This window comes from Macrobrachium rosenbergii, chromosome 15 (genome assembly GCF_040412425.1).
Source record: "Macrobrachium rosenbergii isolate ZJJX-2024 chromosome 15, ASM4041242v1, whole genome shotgun sequence".
NCBI lineage: Eukaryota > Metazoa > Arthropoda > Malacostraca > Decapoda > Palaemonidae > Macrobrachium > Macrobrachium rosenbergii.
This window is the reverse complement of record NC_089755.1, coordinates 32525270-32548094: the sequence shown is the minus strand read 5'-3', so window position 1 is coordinate 32548094 and position 22825 is coordinate 32525270. Positions and strand designations below refer to the sequence as shown.

At 36.5% G+C, this 22825-nt stretch overlaps 1 long non-coding RNA gene across 1 annotated transcript in view; it reads left to right on the top strand.

The window, feature by feature from the left end:
• LOC136846516 (uncharacterized) overlaps nucleotides 1–22006 on the top strand; it is a 175734-nt gene extending 153728 nt beyond the window's left edge. Inside the window, exons 2-3 of the long non-coding RNA XR_010855425.1 lie at nucleotides 21130–21255; nucleotides 21762–22006. This is a non-coding gene — a long non-coding RNA (uncharacterized lncRNA). The remainder of the gene's footprint in view (nucleotides 1–21129; nucleotides 21256–21761) is intronic.
• Nucleotides 22007–22825: the final 819 nt, after the last annotated feature.

Below are 22825 nucleotides of genomic sequence, written 5' to 3'. Positions count from 1 at the left end.
AAAACAGCAAGGCTGCGCTCCATGGAATTCCTTTTACGATGACAAGACAACTCGGCCTAAACGCTCAGCCAGAACTCCTGGCATCTCTCTCGCGTCTTTCGTAAAATATTTGAGCATCGTGCGAGGGGATTTCAGACAAATGTTCCTTTAGCTGAAGCTGCCAACAACAGCAGCAGGAGCAGGAGCAGGAGCAGCAGCAGCAGCCGCAGCCTTGAGCCGCCACGGTGTGTTAATAGTCAGGTCCAGCAGGTGTTTTGCTATGCCATTCGCCCTCCACACTTACTTCATAGGCAGGAGTTCAGGAAGTTTAAAGTCTCTCTCTCTCTCTCTCTCTCTCTCTCTCTCTCTCTCTCTCTCTCTCTCTCTCTCTCTCTCTCTCTCTCTCAGTCGGATAATACTATTCATGTCCCGTTATGTGTAATTAACATATGAACTATTCGTTAACAATAATAATATTGTATTTGAAAATCCGAAAATAAGCATCAGCTTCCAATACCATTTCGAGGTAATGCGTAATCTGCGATGGATGCTTCATTTCTTCCTGGTTTTTATCTATTTTTGCCGTGCCAAAATAATCAGTCTCGCCTTGAAGCTGATCAAAGGTATATTTTCTTATCCCTAACTCTAGTCCTCTCTTCTTCGCTACTCTCCTTCAGAAATCTTCATATCTCGCATTCCAGTGCCCATGACCTTAGCCCACAAGCGCTACATGTCCCAGAATACAATATCTTTACTCAGATTCACAGCAAATTATGCCTAGTGGAAGTCATTCGATTAAAGAACTTCTAAAAGACGTATGACCACGATCACAACCTGTATATAGACAGAAAGAGAGATATATAAAAAGACAGAGGGATATAAAATACGCCATTCAAGTTTGAGTCGTAAAAGACCAGCGTGTGTTTCGAACTTCGTGGTTCGTTTTCAAGCCTCGTGCGGCGTGGAATGCCGCGCTGGAGATACCAACGAACACTATGATAGCAGCCATCCTCCTCGTAAACGTCTGTTAACCTCTTTGATCTGCTTCCTTCTAAGATTCTAGGCACGAGCTCTTTCGGATCTTCACTCGAGCGGAATCTTAAATCGGGCCTTGCTGGTTCACTAACGTCTTAGTTCGTTGTTCCATGACAAATTTTTATCGCTATCCTGTGCGAAGATAGGCGCATGAACTTAGGAAAATTCGTTAGTCTGATCTTCATCTTTTTAAGTCTTACACTTAATTACCCCCTTTAAAGGATAAATTTTACTTATAATTTAACAGAAATGAGGTTCCATTTTGGGTAAATACCGACAAAGTCTTACTTTCTTGCACCTGCAAACTTTCTGATACTTTTGCCCAATGACTGCTTGCTCAGAAGAACTTCTCGACGACCTTTGACCCTCTGTTAAATTGATTTTCTCGCTATGTTGATTTTTCATCCAATTATTTTCTTGTCGAATTCCTTCATTGCAACGCTCAAGCGATCGAACACAGAGTCCTGCCGCGATGCAAGATCTGTGTGACTAATCGTATTATTCCTGACCAGAGATTTCTTCTTATTTTTTTGTCCCTGGAATCTTGCCATTCAACCAAGACAGAAAAAGCAGCTGAATTATTTGGAAATTATTGGGATTTAGGTTTTTGCTACATGCTAAAACAAAGTCCCTCGGGTAAGTCCTACAAACTTTAAAGAAGGCTTTACATATAAACCTGAGCTTCGAAAGTTTATAATGTAAAGTCGGTAATCTAAAGACTTCATTACTTAATAGGTTTGCTTATGAATGGAAATATACACACACACACACACACACACACACATATATATATATATATATATATATATATATATATATATATATATATATAATACGTTCACATATATATGTTTAGAAGTATGTATGTATACATAGATGAATGAAAGCGGAATTTTTAGTATCAGCTGTAAACCTGAAATGTAATGAGAAGTTAAGACTGCACGTAAATTAAATTATATGCTGAGGTACTACTTTTTGTAGATCACGGTTCTTAAAGGAAGGGAGAGCTTATTTCAGAAAAACTACGCCAATTTCCGGGTTGTAAAGCCGATTTCCTTGGAAGCTTTTAATTACGACTTCCACTGAATGTAATCGGGTTTTAAGTAACGTGCACAAGCCATAAAACAAAACGGGGAAGTTTTTCATTATCGCATCCTCTCTCTCTCTCTCTCTCTCTCTCTCTCTCTCTCTCTCTCTCTCTCTCTCTCTCTCTCTCTCTCTCACACATTCTGAGAAGAGAATATTCACGGTGGAATCAAATAAGGATACTTTAGCAAAACAAGTTTCTGAATTGATATTTGCCAGTTCGTGAGCACCGGGAAGTTCCAGGCGTTTGATCAGATAAATTTTCTTTCCTTAGTGAATTCTACGGAATATTTTTTTATGTGATTTTGTTATAAGGTTCTTACTGTAAAGAGAAAACTCCTTGACGATTCAGCTTAACGCATTCCGGTGGAATCCGGGAAGGAATCTCTCCCTATTCATTCTCTTCGTCTCGCGTTGATCTAGATGAAAAGAAACTATGAGAGGAAAAGAGAGGATCTTCTTGAAGAAGGTGCTTTGAAATGAAGGCACACGGTGGTAATAAGTGAATTCCAAAGCCGGAAAGTAAGGTGGAATCCATTTTTGTCTCTCGTCTAATGGTTACTCTCCTCATCATGGAACTTTATATGTCTTTTGTACATTACCTATAACAAATGAAAAGATAAAGAAGAATGGGCAGTGATGTGCTTATCAACGTATTTCAGATGATAAGTATTTTCGATTGGTATTAAATAAAAAGATTAATTGAATATACACATTTAATTAAATATGCGAATATGCAAATTGTGAACGCTTCCCATGAATTAATTCTTCATAGGAAGTAAAGTATTTTAGAAATGAAGTATTTAAGAACGTAATAACTGTCTTAGAAGCTCCAGCAATAGAAAGTCATTTAAACTTTTTCTTCCTCATCTTTTCCAGTCATCGAAGTCACTTCTTGACGAGTGGCCTGATTCTTCATCTGCTTCTCTGGGCATAAAATGACCGTGAAAATTTAGTCTTCTCGAATTCATTCGACCTAAATTAGCTGGTCCGCTGGTATAGTGGTTAGTGTCGTGGCATGCCACTCAGATGTCGCGGGTTCGCGTCTCCCCCAGGGCGATGAAAAATCGCTGGCTCTGTATCATGATCAGTTACTGCTGCAGTGTGGGGTCTGCGGTGGGCAGTTGAAACCAACATTCTTTGGAAGCTTGAATTTCAAGTCAATGGCCCCTGTGTGCTTGTTCCATGTGAATAGGTTTCATCTACTGCAGTAATGATAATAATTTGATGAATTCATGGCTGGTTTTCCAATATAGATATCCTTTCCAACGTGAGGAATATTGTCTATGGCTATCAACTTCAATCATTAATGTTTCCTAGATGATACTCCCAGCACTAGTCAGGCTGTTGTTGCCAACGCTGTGTCGTTTTCTTGTATCAGGTTCAATACTCTTCAGTTTGATAGGGGTTTTTATTTTGGTCACAGCTAAGAAGTGAAAGAGTTTGCCTGAATTCACGTGTATTGGTTTTATTTTCTATTCCCTCATATCTGATTATTTATCACCTTTTCCTATATCTTGTCTCTCTTTGCAAGGTGATTTCCCCTTGGAGACCCCTTGGGTTTATAATCTGGTGACTCTACCCATAAGGATTTTCAGCTGGGGTTTAAAGAAAGAAAGAGAGAAACTTGCGCAGCTCTCTCTTTGAGAAAGTTTCAGTAAAGACGTTAATCATGAAATGATGGATTTTTTTTTATAAACTTTAATCAAAATCATTTTCGACAAGTTGTGTCCAAATTAATCAAGTTTCAGCAAGATCGTAAACTTGTTAGAAAATCGAATTCTTAGTCAATTATTAACAGGCCGACAAAGCCCACATTTATTTTATTGCTATTTTCAGTAAGTGACTGATTATAAACTTGTAATAAACAAAATAAACAACAACCGAAAAGCGAGACCGATAATAAAAATGTTGACTTTTAGAAAGACAGGAATCGAATCTGTTGCCAGAGAGAATGGAGCAGTGACGGATGAGTTCTTATCGTAAACTCACGTCAAAAAACAACATTCTTAATATAATGAACATTTTAAAAATGAATAAACGGCCTCCAAATAAGCAACCTCAGAAGTATTTTTTCATAGACGTGACAGAGGTTGCTATTGCTTCAGTTCCACCATTGGTCTGTTTCTTCTCCTCGCTAAATGTTTTGGAAATGTTTCTAGCATAAGCAACCTATTATTATTATTATTATTATTATTATTATTATTATTATTACTACTCGTAACGGTAGCAATAGCATCTCAGTAACAAGAGCAACGACGATATCACTGTCACTACAAGCAGACATTTTCTTCATCCGCACATCCTTCATTTTCCGGATCTCTGTGGAGGGCAGCAGATCCCCCACAGGGCGCCGAGGGCAAGGACTCCGGGTCCTCAGGGATTCATTTGTATGTAAACGCAGGAACCCAAAAGCAGCGACCATCCCATGTCGAGATTGGAAATTCTTTTAAAAACTTTTCTAGATTTTTTTGTGTCGAAGCAACTTGCAGTATTAGTAGCAGGGTAGTAGCTCATTTTTCTCCTCCAGTAGACAGAAATATAGGAGTTAGCAGATCTTGTCTTCATCAGTAACCCAGCCAGTGTTGAAAGTATCAGTAGCATTAGCAGGAACAGAAGAAGAATTAGTATTAAGTGAAACAGCATCAGTAGGAGCAAACCAGGGCTACGGTGCATTGTAACAGCAGTTTTGCCGTAAACTTGCGAGAAGTATTCACAAGCATTTTATAATCTGACGTCACGTAGGACAGCAAACTTTTTTGCTAGTGATGCAGGAGTTTTCATTATATATATATATATATATATATATATATATATATATATATATATATATATATATATATATATATATATATACATATATATATATATATATATATATATATATATATATATATATATATATATATATATATATATATATATATATATATATATATATATATATATATATATATATATATATATGCATACACGCAATGTACATCCACATCTTTCCTGTGAGTAACAAACAGTTTACGGGAAATTAATTTCACGTTTAAATTAAGTATACCTTAGTTTAACCAGACCACTGATTAACAGCTCTCCTAGGTCTGGCCCGTAGGATTAGATTTATTTTACGTGGCTAAGAACCAATTGGTTACCTAGCAACGGGACCTACAGCTTATTGTGGAATCCGAACCACATTATAGCAAGAAATGAATTTCTATCGCCAGAAATAAATTCCTCTAATCCTTCATTAGCCGGTCGGAGTGCTAGCTGAGAGCGATACCCACCCGTCCAGTGAGGAACTATTTCCCGTTTAACTATAACAAAATCTCTAATAATGAACATAGGTCAGCATAATGTACTTTTTATCATAATTGGGGTTTACAAAATTACTTGGATACTGCCGTCAACAGCGGCATAAAGGAAGAAAGCGCAAAGGAATTGGATTTGACCTGATTTTAAGAACTACTTTTCTTCCTCGAATAAGTGTAGAGTCTGAAGTTCCCATTCATTCCGTTCTGTTGTAAGAATTCGAAAATTCTCTTACAATGATGCCAGACTTATTTTTAAAGTGGCATAAAACATTCTGATTACGAGAAGCCGTAGCCTATATTCCAAGGAAACCAAATCATTTCTCTGAAAAGTGATATCCCGTCGGTTAGAAGCATCAGTGCACTTCACTTGGTGTACTACTGTATAAGCATTAATAAGGGGTATTTGCAGCGCCTCTTCGGCCCCTAGCTGTACCCACTTATTAGTCTTTTACTTTACCTCCATCCCTGGTTCCTTTCTTCCATAGTGCTGTTCAACCTCTCTAACTTTTATTACACGCAACTGAAGGAGTTTCTCTTAATTTCACCTTTAAAGCCTTGTTCTTCATCTTATTTATTATTGGATCTCTCTACCTTGCTGTCCAATCGCACCGACTCCCTCTTTTCACTGTCTAAAGTGCTGATGAATGGCTGAAATTTCCAAATTTCTATGCTACAGCTCCTAAATTTCAAGATTCACTTAAAAGTCAGTATATGATTTGACCTTAAACTTGATCTACGTCGTTATTTTTTGGTCGACAAGCGCTGGTATTTTCACAGTGATCTCTCTTGTTTTTACAAAATTTTTTTTAATATTCATGCAGATCCAGGAAGCCTCTCTCCAACCACCCCAGTTCTAGTTCTTGTAATTAGTTGAAATATACATATTTCCATTTACTTACTTTACAATTGAAGAGATCAATATCAAACCCGTTACATTTGATCAGTAGGTTCTAATAGACCATTATCTTCCCTTCTGATATTGCAGGGCTGAAACACAAGCTAAAAGCTCTTTGTTAAGTTCCGCAATGGTATTCGCATTAGAATAGTGTATACACATTTCACTGTTAATGGCGGTAATCTAAGAGAGAGTTGAAACAGCGAGTTACCCGCCGATGAGGATGTCACATACTGTCCAGGAGAAGCTTGGACCAAGGTACTTTAATTCGCCATACTTATATATGTGCCAGCAGTAAGAGAGGCTGGTAATAGGCTGGACGAATAAAAACGTGAAGATCATAGCAAGGAGAACATTTTTGTGGCACACAGAAAATAAAATTGTGAACTTCACGTCGATTTCCATAAGAGAAGAATCTTCCTTAGTTGAAGTTATTTCAAAGTTTTTTTACGTTTTTATAAAGGAAATTTTGTACGTTTTTTTTCTTTACGTCATAAATCCTAGGCGTTCTTGTTAAATATAAGATAATCGAAGAAAAGTTAAAAAAATTAGCTCTTTTTTTCGAACCTGTCTTTAAGCTAAAAGAGTGAATCTTTGAAGGCGCTCAGTCAGCTCCTAGATTAGGAAAACTCTCGAACACCTTAGAAACAGTGGCTGATGCAGAAGTAATGTAAAGTCTTCGATTTTACTGTACTACTAAGTGATCGTTATTCAAAATAAAAAGGTGATTTCCTTCTGTTATCAAGCTCAGTTAATGACCTAAGACTCTTAGCTGTAGATTAATGAATATTTTACTACCTTCGTGAGTATTTTCAGTAATATATTTATACAATCTATAACTTTTATTAACTTCTCATAGTATATTTATTCCTGATACGAAGATTCAGAAAAGGTGGTAAGCAATGGTCTAATGTGCTTATTGAGAATAAAAGATGCCCTGCTGTAATATGCTGCTTGAGAATTTTGGGTAAATGGTGCGCAAGCTTGTGTTATAAGTGCCTGTTGCCTTATATACGAGTATATATATATATATATATATATATATATATATATATATATATATATATAATATATATATATATATATATATATATATATATATATATATATATATATAATACGTGTGCATGGTTCCGGAAGTTTTTAAATTCACTATTGCTCAAGACCATTTGTTGGTAACAACATTGTTAATGTTATTGTTAACGTTGCTAGTAATAATGCTGAAAGTAAAAGAAACTGATATTATTTTATAATAATCATCATCATCATTGTTAGTCATATGATAAATCTCATGAATCTTCAAGCAGTTAATTTTTCATTGTTTCTTGACGTTGCTGAGAGAGAGAGAGAGAGAGAGAGAGAGAGAGAGAGAGAGAGAGAGAGAGAGGAGAGAGAGAGAGAGAGAGAGAGATAGGAGGGGAGAGAGAGAGAGAGAGAGAGAGAAGGAGGAGAGAGAGAGAGAGAGAGAGAGAGAGAAAGAGGTAAGGAGGAGGGAGAGAGAGAGAGAGAGAGAGAGAGAGAGAGAGAGAGAGAGGAGAGAGAGAGAGAGAGAGAGAGAGAGAGAGAGAGAGGTAAGTAGAGGGAGAGAGGAAATCCACGAGAACTGCCTGCTTCCGAAAGTGTCAAGGATCTCGAGTGGCACTCCAGAGAATGCCAAGGCCATCTGGCGGCACCGCTAGCTACTATGCCAATCCTCTGGTGGGTTGTTTTTTTCTTTTTCTACCGTTCTCGCTTTTAATGGCAGTTTTTTTTTTTTTTTTTCGTGTCATAATGTGAAAAATAATGTCCATTTTTTTTCAAAAAAGCGTTTCGTTTGAAATAAAAGAATTTGAGACAAATATAGCAAATAATATATATATATATATATATATATATATATATATATATATATATATATATATATATATATATATATATATATATATATATATATATATATATATATATATATACATATGTGTGTGTGTGCATGCGCTTGTGAGTTAGACACAAATAAAGAAAGTAATATGTATGCAAAGTATATATATATATATATATATATATATATATATATATATATATATATATATATATATATATATATATATATATATATATATATACATATATATATGTGTTTGTGTGTGTGTGTACAGTGTGTTGCCAGATTAGCTGTTTTAAAGAAGATGCATGATATCTGCAGTTTGCCAGTAAACTACTGTTCCTTTGACCGTAATTTAGATTAATCTAATAGTAGTATATTTTGTACATTGACTCCTGGTCGTGTTTGTTTAGCGACATTTCTCTGGTGGCCTTCCACGCATGCGCAGAAGAAAGCAGTCATGAAATTCACTGTATTTTTTTCTTCGTTGATAACAATTAACTACAACCGCGTTCCCTCTCATTTAATTTTCAGTAACTACAAGAAGGATGCAATATGGTATGATATACATTTATTTTGATCATTCTCATTATTATCAGACCAATAATCAAAGACTATCATTGCTGATTTATCCAAGAGTAAAACTAGCAACGATATTGAAGAAAGATATGAACACCTTGTTGTATTTTATTATAAATGAAATATTAACACAAGTCCTAGACCTCTCGACATCCTCCTCATTGCCAGTTATCATTATGACAACATGATCATCTATTTCCGGTGAAATTTCTGAAGTAAACACTCTATATACAAAAGAAATTTGTCAACCTCAGGCTACATTATGATTTATGCTGCAATGCCTTGCTTGTTGAAGATGTTTAAGTAATACTGACAGCAACCTGACAGTTCAGGTAAAGATCATGTATACACACACACACATACACACACACACACACATATATATATATATATATATATATATATATATATATATATATATATATATATATATATATATATATATATATATATATATATATATATATATATATATATATATATACTATATACAATGCAGATCATATATATAAATATATACAATGTGATCATATATATAAATATATATATATATATATATATATATATATATATATATATATATATATATATATATATATATATATAAATATAAATAATATATATATATATGCAGTTGTACCACAGGGGAAAATGAAACACTTGGTATATTCAGACCAGCGGCGTCTTTACATCCAAGACATGTTCAAGAGGGCTGATAAATTATTTTTAAAGATAACGAAGTTGATTAGATTTTGCCAACGAAACTCGAAATCTCAGATTATCCAAGAAGATTTTTTACTAAATTTTTCCAAGATATTCTAAAGATGTCCGCCATTGCTCTTCTTTTTCTCCCATCGGAAAAGAATGCTCTGTCTTGTAGCTTAGTCTATCGTGTAGTACAAGAAACAAGAGAGCATTGTGTTTCTTAATGAAGTGAAAAGGAATGCGCTCATATCTGGTCGTAGCGCGCAGCTAGTCAATCAATCATATGCTGGTCACGTATGCCATTCAACATGCTTCGATGTACAAAGTACTTTTCTTCTTCTTCTTCTTCTTGCTCTTCTTCTTCTTCTTCTTCTTCTTCTTCTTCTTCTTCTTCTTCTTCTTCTTCTTCTTCTCTATAACTTGGCGAGAACGAAATTAATCGAAGAGCGACTCCTTGGCAATAACCCGCTAGGAGGAAGACGGGTATACAGATTTGACAACCGGGGGAGATACCAGCCAGCAGCACTGAGGTCAGAACGTCATAGACCACCTTCAGGTTTCTGGAATATCTCAGCATTTGCCGTCGATTGCCCCCGTCTTGATAATCGTCCTTATTGTCTTCTTCATAGGCTGCAACAGCAGAATCATACAGTGTTGTTTCGTTGTACCCACAGGCTCGGAATCTGCTGGTTGTTGGTCTCAGCAGGGGACCGGTGTGATAGAGCTTGCTGGTAAAAGGTCAAGGCCACATGGAAAGCTACATGAGAGCCGAGGCATGATATGAAATCTTCAGCTACACTAAAAATACAAGACCATGAACAACAACAGATACCATGTACATAATTATAAGAAGAACTGCTAAAACTTAAAGACATTTAAAAGAGTAAATACGTTATTACTGTTTTTCATGCTTTTGTAATTTGATAAAATTTAGTAATGTGTAACATCCATTTTTTTTCCTTAGAAAACGTTAGCTGAAAAATTTTTAGGATGACTTTTTCTATTTTTGTTCTGGGACATTGAACACAATCTCCATCGGAAGAGTGATAATCCTGTCAATTTTCGTACGTCTCTGTAAGAATACCGCTGACATTCTTAAATCAAGTGGCGGAAGATATTCTGCCTTAGACGGAAACTACTGAATCCCCAGTATTTACGCTCTTCCCTTACAGAAAAGAAGATACGTAGCATCTCGTTTAGCAAGAAGGCAGGCTCTCAGAACTGACAAAAGAAATAGAAAGTTTCAAACAGAGTATGAGATACACTGGAGCAAGACCCATAGGGGTCATACCAGGAGAGTAATTGGATTTGCTATGGAAAAAATCACACTTACAATAAGTGGAGAAATAAACCAAATCATGGTGGTATAAATGCAAGAAACATTACTGAGAAGAAGGCTAGATGAAGAACCATTCTATATTGTGACGGTGGAATAAGAAACACTAAATAATGAAAAAAAGAAGTTATCAAGGATGAAACAGAAGTACATGGTCAAATCTACAAAATTAGCCCAAAAGTGGAAAGTCAAGAAGACATCGAATGAAACAGCCACATTGCCAGGTCAATCATTCGCAAAATTTCGTAAATCGAATAAATAATTACGATATTTCTCAGTATTTCAAATCCTCTCATATGTATTAGGAAACGCCATCTCTGACAGAATAAGAAAATTCCTTTAAACAAAACATAACAGGCTCGTCTGTCGGTGCTCTTGGCCTAAAATTCAGACATGTCTTCTCAAAAGCTACGACTCGAAAAGTAGATGTGGCTGTTCGCAAGCTGTTCGGATCATAGGTTCGAATCCTCGTAAATGGATGTGAGAAGAAGAAGAAAAAGAAGAATAAGCGCAGACGTCCTCCTGTTGGTGTTTGGCAATTCATAGACATTCCTGGTGTCCTTCGAGTAAAAAAAAAATATAAAAAATCTTTAAAAAAAGACAACGACCTCCTGCTTTCCTTAATGGCTGTCTGGGCCTTCTTGCTGTTTGCGTCACACTACATAAAGAGGACCTTTTATGGTCGAAAGGAGGTGCTAATGACCAAAACATATCATCTTGACGAGGTAACTACCTTATAGCTATTAGCTTTCGCGGAGGCGTTATTGTGCGCCGGTAGGTCGCAGTGAGAAATAAGCAAAATAGTGGTTTATTCAGTTGAATCTTCATTAGCATGTGTAAGGACTTCCTTCGCCTACGGCCTCTTCATCCATTCCGTGGAAAGCAAAATGTAAGAGATATAAGTGGTAAAACTCTTGCTGTTAATTACCTTGTCAAAGGTAAGGCATGGTCATTAATCCTGCAAAAAACATAACATTAACTGTATAACTTTTATTATTGATTCGGTATTTTCTTAGACGTTCATAAAATTGTTTTCCTCTGTTTCGAGTTGAACTTCTGCTTTCTGATTCCATACTCTCACGGCCAAGGTCTTTGATACGGTCGGTGATGATTGCTGGTATAGCTGAGATTTTAGCATTTCAGTCGACTAGGTCATAAGACGAAATTGAAGCTTAGATGTCCGAAAGGCTTATCTGTTTGAGATGTACTTGTCCCATGAAAAATAACGGCAATATTCAAGTGTTTGCAGTAGAAACACACCTGATATATGAAGTAGATTTTGTTGTTCAGCGTATTTTTGTTTAAGGGGTTGTAAGCGTTAAACTGCGGGTTCGTTACCCTCAGACTATTTGTGTTGCAAACAGAAAGATATAGATACACGAAACACATTACGCTTTTTATAGTAGTTTATAGTAGGATACTGTATGTCCATACATGTTACATAATAGGAATGAAGTGAATTCCTAAAGTGATCTTTGCCAAAATAATTTTCGTGAAAAAAAATCTTTAGTTGACTGTGTTCTAAAGCTGAAATTATATTTCCATGTTTTCGAGTTATATATTTGTTTTCATTTATCGACGATGAACAAGAAGATTGTCATGTATGTATGTATGTATGTATGTATGTATGCTATACCGTCACAAGGCTCACATGACTATATGAACTGAAAGAGCCAGAAGGAAATACTAAAGGGTGTAAGTATCAAACACTTTCGTTTATTCAGTATAGATGTTACAGGGAATGTGTGAAACCAGAGATTTCACGAAATCCCTAGGGAAATGGTGAAATGACCCATTCGCTTAGGAACATTTGATCCCAGAGGACTAGTACTAAACACGACGAAACAGTGACTTATCTACAGTTTCACCGTGTTTAGTACTAGCCCCGGGGGGGTCAAATTTGTTTCACCGTGTTTAGTACTAGCCCCTCGAGGATCAAATGCACTTAGGGACACTTGATCCCCCAGGGGTTAGTACTAAACACGGCGAAATACATTTGACAACCCAGGTGCTAGTACTAAACACGGCGAAACAGTGTGGATGAATCACTGTTTCGCTGTGTTTAGTACCAGCCCTTATGGACCAAATGTTCCTAAGCGAATTGCTCATTTCACATACTCCCTAGAGATTTCGTGAAATCCATGGATTTCACACATTCCCTGTAACATATAAGGCACAGTACTCTGAAGAGGTATATATATTAGGTACACGAAAGCGCTTGGTACTTATGCCTTTAATATTTCCTTTTGGCTCTTGCAGTATGTATGTATGTATGTATGTATGAGTTCGTTTACATAAAATTCATACTTTTATGTTATTTCGAAATCACCTTATCTTTCTTCATTTTTTGAAAATATGAATAGACTATTCATATTCACTGTTGAAAAAAAAAAACACTGTTTTCCACGCTTTCTTTTTGCTATGTTGAATTTATGAAATGTTTCGTAGTTCCGGACAAAATGAAACAAAAATATCTGTTAAAGGAGCGAAAATATTGACCCAAAAAGACCCATGAATATGTGAATTTCTGTTTCGGTGCGTTTTAAAACATCTTCCCAAGAATATTACTGCATCTGCCAGTATTTATGGATTACATGATTAAATTTCATAGTTATGTAATTGATAATATACTTCTTTCATACACACAGTAGCTTTCGCCTGTTTGCGTATTCGACTTATTTAATAAGCACTAAATTCAAAGAATATCATAACACCTACCATTATTCACAAATAAGTGATTAGATAGATATACAATATTTCACGATTACCTTGTGTAAAATATACTCCATAAATATATAAGCGGCTTTCATACATTTGAGCGTAGACCCATTTAGTAGACACTAAATAATGTCTACGCTTCGGGAGGCTGTGATTTTAACTTTTCAAAGTCAAATTACGAACAGCAGTCGTAGAAGAAAATAGTAATTACAGGTGAAAGTGGTCTCTCCACAGGTAACTAACAGATGATTGGCTCAAAGACTCTTTGTTTTGAGAAAAGAAACTATGTTGATTTTGTGTTTGTCAGTGAACTTTATTTTGTTTGTTTCCTTTAACAATGACAGTCATGATAACGGCAGTAACCTTTTTTTCAAGCAAACTTAATTTATTCAAAAGAAAAAAAAAGGAATACTAAACCGCATCCATTCAGGTTCCCTAAGGCTTTTTCAACTTTCCTTTTTTTTCTAATTTCTTGATGACAGACAGTCTTCTTCTGGAAGAGGCAAAAATCAGCAACTGGATGCTTGAATACATTCTGCAGCTAACGTTTCAATATAGCCTCAGGCATCCTTTAAGGTAACTAATGAATGCGTGCTAGTGCAGTGGTATATACATACAGGTAAAATAAATTGTAAATATTCTACCTAAATTCTGATAGGTCGAAAAGGGACTGGGTAACGATGGTGAACACATTTCCATTTTAGTATGACTATAAAACCTTAGAACAGTGCCAAGATTCGACCGTGCTAAAAATATTTGAGGCCTTATAAATATGACAACAAAAACCCACCTTTAATGAAGTCTTTTTACTTCCTACCTAACGCAGAGATTTGGCAAAGGTTCCACCATAAACCCGCTGCGAGAAGTGTCGGTGATTTCATCGCGGTAGTAGAATGATCTCCCAAATAATCAGCATACGAAAAACAGTAACTCCAGCCACATTAGGTATTCCCCACGTCCCAGGCCGGCATTCCAAGAGAGGACCTCACCCACTCTTTCTTGACCAATAGAATGCAGCCAGAATATCTCCAGTCCATGTTACCCATATAACCCTTTACGTGCGTGCATTCATTAGTTACTCAGAAAATGTACGATGTTCATGCATATCGTTAATCGTAGAATATATTTAAAAAAAAAAAACAGTTGTTATTTTTTCTCCCTATGAGACTTCTTGCCACAGAGCCTCTTGGTGAAATTATCTTCAACCTTCCCCGCTGCAAAAGAAGGAAAAATAAGAAATATTGAAAAAGCTTTGGAGAAACTAAATGGATAAGAATTGTCAGTTCTACTTAATAAGTGATAAGAAGGATCTAACGAATCTTCATGAAATATTGACATCACTTTTCAATTGCCATTTGCCTCGCGTTTACCATGTAAGACGCTATTTTCTTTTTAATTTATTCGCTTTTCTTTTTTTTCATTTTACCGTGACTAATAGAAAATGTGGAAGACTCATGACATATAGGCAGCCGCTTATATGACTGAAGTAGCGAAATTTAGATTTTAATTGCTGGCCTAATTATTATTATTATTATTATTATTATTATTATTATTATTATTATTATTATTATTAGGATAGCTGTTACTTCTGATTACTTACAATGTCATTTACGGTACGCAAACGTTTGAATGATCTATGAAAGTCCTGAATAAATTAAAGAAAAGAAAAAGGGCAAGTTGCCATTTTACTTTCAACCAACCGTTCAAGGTTATCACAGATGCGGGACCTTTAACGTCACAACGGGACCAGTTTAGGTCGTGTATGAAAGCATCATTGCAAGGTTGCTGGCAGAATTCTGTTTGGTTTCCTTATTTTCATTGCCTTTCTTCTTCCAAATCGTGCTGAGCATTGTTCTTATCTAAACATGAGAATTCTACCCGCCTAGACTCGGCTCAATATCACTGTTAATTTTGTTCGTACGCTGGCTTATTGTGTGATTGAGCTTGTTCGTCGGAGTGGGTTTTCGTGTAAGTGCTAATCCGTCAATCGTGCTTGTACCTTTTATATCGAGTTTTCCTCGCGTGCCCGATGTTTACTTGCTCGACCAGATTCTCGGTTACTGTCCTGTTTCTTCATAGTACTTTCGTTATTGGCGAAGTGGACATTTGCACTGATATGAACGTAATTCTGTAATGGAACGGGAGCAGCAGTGACAGAATAGGGAACATTTTTATTTGTAAAATGTTTCTGAGAATCTTTCAGTCCAGTCATCAGGCTGTAGAAAGAAATAACAAAGGACAGCTATCTCCCCAGTAACCTAGCATTGAGAGAATCAGTTAAACTCTTAAGGCCACTGAAATTTTTCCATTACTTATAAACTAACAGATTCGCTTATGTGCTTCTGACGATCATTCTGCGTAGGTGTCCAGAACGGCCAGTGTTGCAGAAGTTTTCTTCACAGGGTGTTCGTCCACCATGTAGCAGTTAAGGTATGAATACGGTAGTGACTATTCTGCTGCATTTTCCTCTGAAGTCTTTCCGTGCAAGGTGTGAAAATACCTAATGTCTCACACACACACACACACACATATATTAGCTATATTTTACCCCTTTCTCTTCAGACTCCGCCATAGCCTGCGGTTGTTATCATTATTATCCGTGAGGTTGCTTTCATATGGAACCAGAAAAAGGAGTCTTTAACATGAAACCTAGCCTCCAAAGAGTAAAAGTGAAACGAAGCAAAGAGAAAATAAACTAAATATAGAGTAAGTCTTGCGATAAATATTAGAAAAAGTAAACAAATCAATATACTTTATGTTCTTCCTTTTTATGTTAATGAATCTTGGTTCATGGGATCATTATGACTGATGGGTTTTGCCATCAGTTAATTTCTTACTTTCACTTTAGTGCCACTCTGAAGTTGTTTACGGACTGGGGTTTCTGTGTTTCTCTCCCGATTTACTGTGATATAAAGTATAGAAACTAATAGTATACGGATTGCTGTCTCTCCCTATGCCTTCAGATTTCCTGTGATATAATGTGTGGCGGAAAATGTGGTAAAGGCTTTTCTTTCCTGCACCTATTTTTGAATCTCTGTGATATTAAGTAAACGGCAAAATTATTATAATCTCTTGTAACGAGATTCATCTCAGAGAGATTTAGAAGATCCCATCGGCCTTTAGAGGGATTACCACCGTCTCATAGCTCTAAAGTGTTGGCATTCAAATGAGAACATGGCATCATTCGAGATGTCTCCTACCAACATTCTTTTTCATACTTTTCATTTTTTATCAAAGAATGTGAGATATCATTTTATCGGAAACGCAGCATACATAATCATCCTGTAAACGACCGATCCAAAGAAAAATATAGAAAAACAAGAACTAAATCCAGAGGGGAAATGTGGTTACTTTATTCTTTTACTTGTGTTGTTTTCAATCATCTCGAGACACTAAATTGCTTAAAGGATGCGGATTCAAAAGATGTTCCATGCCGAGTTGTTTATCGACTTCAGTGGCACTGGTACCTGTGGTGTTATATAACATCTTATCAGTCTATGCAATGCTGCCAGGTTCTGATTACCTGTTTCTCATCATACTTTATGAAAAGCAATGTGCATTTGTGTACCATTTTTCTTTGCGTAAAGACGATAATCTACAGGTAATGGACTCTACTTTTAGACTTGCCGTTTTCTAGCCCGGGGTCATATTATCTCACAAATTATCCTAAATAAGCGTACAAAATAAAGGTCCCTAATCCTAGCTTCGGGATGGTGCGTACAGACTTGTTGTTTCGACCCTCTCTTATATTACCAGCAAATTTGATGGTCTGACTACACTACTTGAAAACATTACAAAACAAAAATGACATTTCCATCAATATCTTTTGACAGTGGGGTTCGTGATCTTAACCCTGCATTAACCAAGAAGATATTTTGTTGAACTGCAATTTTTTTTTTTACATTTGGTAATGTTTTCGCTTAGAAACTGATGCTAATATATATAAGAATATTTTTCTTTGATGAATATTAACCATGACAGTCTTCGCAAATAGTTATAAAGTAAAACTCAACATGGGTGAAGTTGATCTAAAGAAAAGAAAACTGTAAGTCTGGGTAAGCCGACTCCCCAACTTGACAGCTATAGAATTACCAACATTCTTTTAACTGTTTCACCGTCTCCTTTGCTCTGGAATTTTCTCCCTTCCGCCATTTTCTCACTTTCTTTGCGGTTCTACGCCATTCTATATTCATCGTTCTTTCGGGAACAATATTCTTAATATCGTAAATATGCTCATGAGAAGACTAAGCATTCTCTATATATCGGACACACACACACACAGAGAGAGAGAGAGAGAGAGAGAGAGAGAGAGAGAGAGAGGAATTGATACAAAAATCAGCGACAACAGTAAAGACGATTATCTACAAACTAAAAATTAATAAGTGATCCAATAATAACAAACGTACAGACGCCTGATGGTCAAATAAGAGAAAGAAGGTCAAGACACTTGGAATATGTGAGAGAGAGAGAGAGAGAGAGAGAGAGAGAGAGCTCCTTCATGCTGACCCCGAAAACACAGTATCTGACTTTTATCCACGGACAGCATCCTTGCTTCCATATTTGCCCAGGTCTTCCAGTACCAGAAAGACCCAGTCCACACAAGCAAAAAAAAAAAAAAAATGATCGTGGTTGATCTCTTCTCCTTCTTATTCTTTTTTTCGCCTTCTTCTTATTCTAGGCGTGAAGTACCTTTTATGGCCGTTCTCTCCGCGTGGCTGATTTGTATCGGAGATTTTATCTCCGGTGTTCGATAGCTTTAGACCGATGTCCCATTCAAAGATCTGCGCGTAAGATTCACATATACAGCAGGGGAAATTTATTGATTTACCTGTAGGAGGGACGCCAATAAAAGGCAGGTGATTTGTTATTTTGTTTTTTACTATTTATGCGAAAGAAAGGAAAGAAAAGGAAGAACGATAAATTGGTAAACACTGTATCTCTTGCGGTGCGACGTAGTAGCGCTTGAATGAACAAGATGCCTCATTATAGTCAACATACTAATTGAATCTGGAAGCAGAAGAAGAAGAAGAATGGCGCATGCGTGCATATCGAGGAAAAGTCCCGTTCGCACAATTATCATGTTCGGAGTCAGTGACGTTGACACCTGGAGGGATATCACTGGCTGGATGTACATCCAGGCTCCGCTTTTGTTTATGCGCTGCCTTGGAGAGACATCCAGCCTCAAGCAATTCGCACTCCTATCTTACACTCTTGTTTACCGAATGACGCAATAATCGAAGAGGAATAAAAGTTCGAAAGAGTTTTGCGTTCTCGGCCGTTTACGTATTCGATCCATAGCGAATACCTATTTTTGGTAAGGCAACGTAAATGGGAGCCTTGACGCGACCCGGCATTGTTTATGAAAGCGTCGAATACTCGAATGACGTGTGGAGATAATGGCAGGTTTGTCTTTCATTCTGACTGTTTTCGTTTGCTTCCTCCACGCTCGGCTGAACTCCCGCCATCACGCACCAGCATTTTTAAATATCGTTTGTCCGCGAAATTACACGACTCAGTTCTACTCATTTTTCTTTGGAGTTCTCACTTTTTTCTTTTTTCTAAAGGGTTATCATTGCCATAAACAGGTTTATGCCAATGCATGCAGTTAGTACATCACAGCCACGATAAATTCAATGGATCTCCCAAGTTGCGCAGCACAATTAGCCTGAAAATCTAATAAAAAAAAAGTACTTTTGACTTATTTGCATACACGTAATACGACCCTTCAAAATTGTTTCTAATGTTTTCTTCCTCTGAATAACATGTAAATAGTTATGGGAAGAACCATACTTACAGAAGGGCATCTGGCGCTACCGGAGTTGGATAAGTTGCCTTTCGTAATAATGGGCAACTGACACGCGATCTCCGAATGGCGCGCATTCAGTTTCGGGAGGTCATAATCGCAATGATAGTCAGCGACTGGTCAGAAATGAGAGAGAGGGGGAGGAAACGAAGAAAGAAAGAGAGAGATAGGGAAGGAATATGAACATAAAAAAAAAATTTAAAAAAAGACTTTCGTTCAGCGTCCTTGCCTCTTAACTGTTCGAGTTCCTTGCGGGTAGATCAAACAAACATAATGATGGTGAAAAATCAGTCGTTTATTTTGCCGGAATACCGATTGTTAGTCTTTGTTTATGAATTGCGTGGCCTTTTACACCAGCGTGCCCTTGTGTGTTTGTCTTGGGATACCCATCATGGGTCGCATGTTAATTTAATTTGCGGTTTTGGTGAGAAATTTATGTAGCTTATGTTGCTACGCTGTCTATAAGCTAGACAGAGAAAGTTGTATTTCTCCATTTGTTGATTACTTCGGTCCACTTTTCCTTTGGTTTTGTTGCAGATGATGAGATGATTCCTCAAAATTCTGTATATTGAAGGACACATGTTTTATGGAGACATTCACCTTCACAAAATGTTTTTCACTTAAGGTATCTTGTGTGTGTAATGAAGCCTCATATTTAGTTCCTCAAAATACTATTTTTTAGGGACTAATTTTGGAACCTTATTTTCAGATCCCCAAATATTCTCCATTCAACAGCACTCTTTTAAGTGTAATGAAATCACATATTCAATTCCAGAACATGCTATTTGTTTTGGGCTTTCTCTGCTGACACCTGAAGAAAAGTATGCAAAGCTAAACAATTCCTGAACCAAGAAACAGAAGAAAATTTGTTGTATTTAACAATTCCTAGAGCTAAATGGATCGATAAATAGATAGGTAGGAGGGGAGAGCGACAGACAGATAGAGAAGAAACCTGTTTATTTTCAACAGTGTACTTTAGTGTAATTATCACACCATTGCTTAAGAAAATGCAGTCATAAAATACAGCAAAATACAGATTAGTTCGGCCACCACAGTTCAATATTACATGGGAACAACGATCGATTTTACAAGCATTAGTGTTTTCAGTTGTCCGGGTACAGTAGTAGCCGTCTACTTTAACGATAGAAAAAATTACAGAGATTTGCATTCAGATGTGGGTACTTGTGCAGTGTTAGGTAATTTAGTAGAAAGTAAAGGTTCTCAGTACAAATAAGGGTAACCGCCTGTCTTGGGTAAATATGAATTAGAGAGCTAGACCACTGAAGAAAGACAAATACGGTTTGTTTTTCTTCATTTGAAATACGGGGATTTCTCATCAGTGTTACAGCTTAAGGCAAAAATCTATAGGGGGATAGTGCCGAATAGTTCACCTCACGTGGTGCACTGTAGGGATTACTTAAGGGTGTTTGCAACTTCCCTTCGGCCCTTAATTGCACCCACTTTTTAGCCTTTCACTTTACCTCCGTCTGCGTTTTCTATCTTTAGTCTTGTTGTCCAACCTTTTCAACTATTGCTTCTTAGTGCCACTTTAGTTTTTCCCAGTCTCACCTTTAGATCCTTGTACTTTCTCCTTTATTTTCTTATCTCTAACTCTTGCTTTTCACTGACTTGAGCAGTGAGCACTGAATGGCCGAAAGTGCCCAGTGCTTGGCTTGGTAGCCTAAATTTCATTAAATCAATCAAATTCAGAACAAAATAACGCAGACTTTATATAACCTCTCTGAGCAGGGGAAACTACCAATATCATTAGGATATCACTAAATCGCTCGAATTATTGCAAAACTAATAATGTTGAATTTCTCTCCATAGGTGATGACAGAGCTGCCTCTCAAATTGGACAGTGCGGGATTGTTGGGAATATGGAAGGGAACATGGAGTTACAGAGCTGTAGATGATGAAAATTGGCGAAACCAGTTGGAATATGACGCCTGAAAGGTATCAATGAAGATAGCTTGAGTAGCGCAGTTTTACGAGATATAATCAGATAGCTTCGTTAGTCTTCTCTTCTTTTCCCTCTGCCTTTTACTCTTTCCCACATCTAAAAATTCTATGAAGTTTTTTTTTGTTTGTTTCCAAAATGATGATAATGTGACGATTAGCCACTGTTGTCGTTTGTAACCATAAAAGTCTACGAGAAACGAACACCTTGTTTAAACCGCCCGTGGTGTGTTTCTCTCGTTGAGTACCGCTGTAGCTATGAAAGCACGTAATGTTAATTAACGTTATCACGTCATCTTTCTCCCCCCCACAAAAAAAACAACAGAATTTATAGTATGATCCATGTCACAGAGACCAATGAGGGACGACAGCCTGTTCAAGATCACTAGAATATGAGCTTTCTCCCTCGGATTGATCTCTGCTGGAATTGAAATCACCATGGCGTGAACACGCAATAAAATCTATATCATTCATGACATCTTTATGGTTTTCTTTTTCAACAGACGTACTGCACTGCCCTTAGTGTTGAAAACCTCTTCATGAATGAAGGACTGACTTGCAGCTTTACCGCATTATCCTCATTTCAGATCCTCAAAAGCTCGTGAGTGTACTTGAAGCAGACAGTAAGAAAATTACTAAATCCCGTAAAACCAATCAAACTGAATAGGCCCATTATGTTTTTCTTTAATTTTTTGTTTACTTACGGATGGTTACTGATAGTGATTCCATAGTTCTTTGACAAACGTTATCGCTCTCTCTCTCTCTCTCTCTCTCTCTCTCTCTCTCTCTCTCTCTCTCGCTATACGTGATTACGTGATTGAATGTAGGCACAAACACGCACACATACACACACACACACAAACACAAACACACACACACACACACACATATATATATATATATATATATATATATATATATATATATATATATTATATAGATAGTTATATATATATATATATACATATATATATATATATATATATATATATATATATATATATATATATAAAATATATATATGTATATATATGTATGTATGTATATATATATATATATATATATATATATATATATATATATATATATATATATATATATATATATGGGTATATCTCGAGTATAGCGGAGTGCGCAATATGCATTCTGTCAATTGTTATTATACATACGAGTATAAGAAAAAATCGTTCGTATACGCAAACTAAACTCAATCGATGAAGGGATTCTTTATTTTCTTTCTATAAGCATTTACCTTTTTTAAACGTAAACAAACAATAACTGTGAATGATGCAACGAAAAAGTTTATCGTTTCAGCAACAGGCAACTACTAAATCAAGTAACTACTAAATCAGAAGATGTTCACGCAATGCGTGTCAGCTTAAAATCACAAAGTCTGCGGGCGAGCGAATAAGATACGGTGGTCGCTTTGAAAAGGGACACATTTCGCGAAATTTAAGCAAGATTTTCAAAATGTCGCTTTTTTTATCTTCATCATTCAACGTCAGCACCTAAATCATCGTTTGTGCCGTTACAACTGTCATCATGTAGATTCTTTTACCCCTTCTAT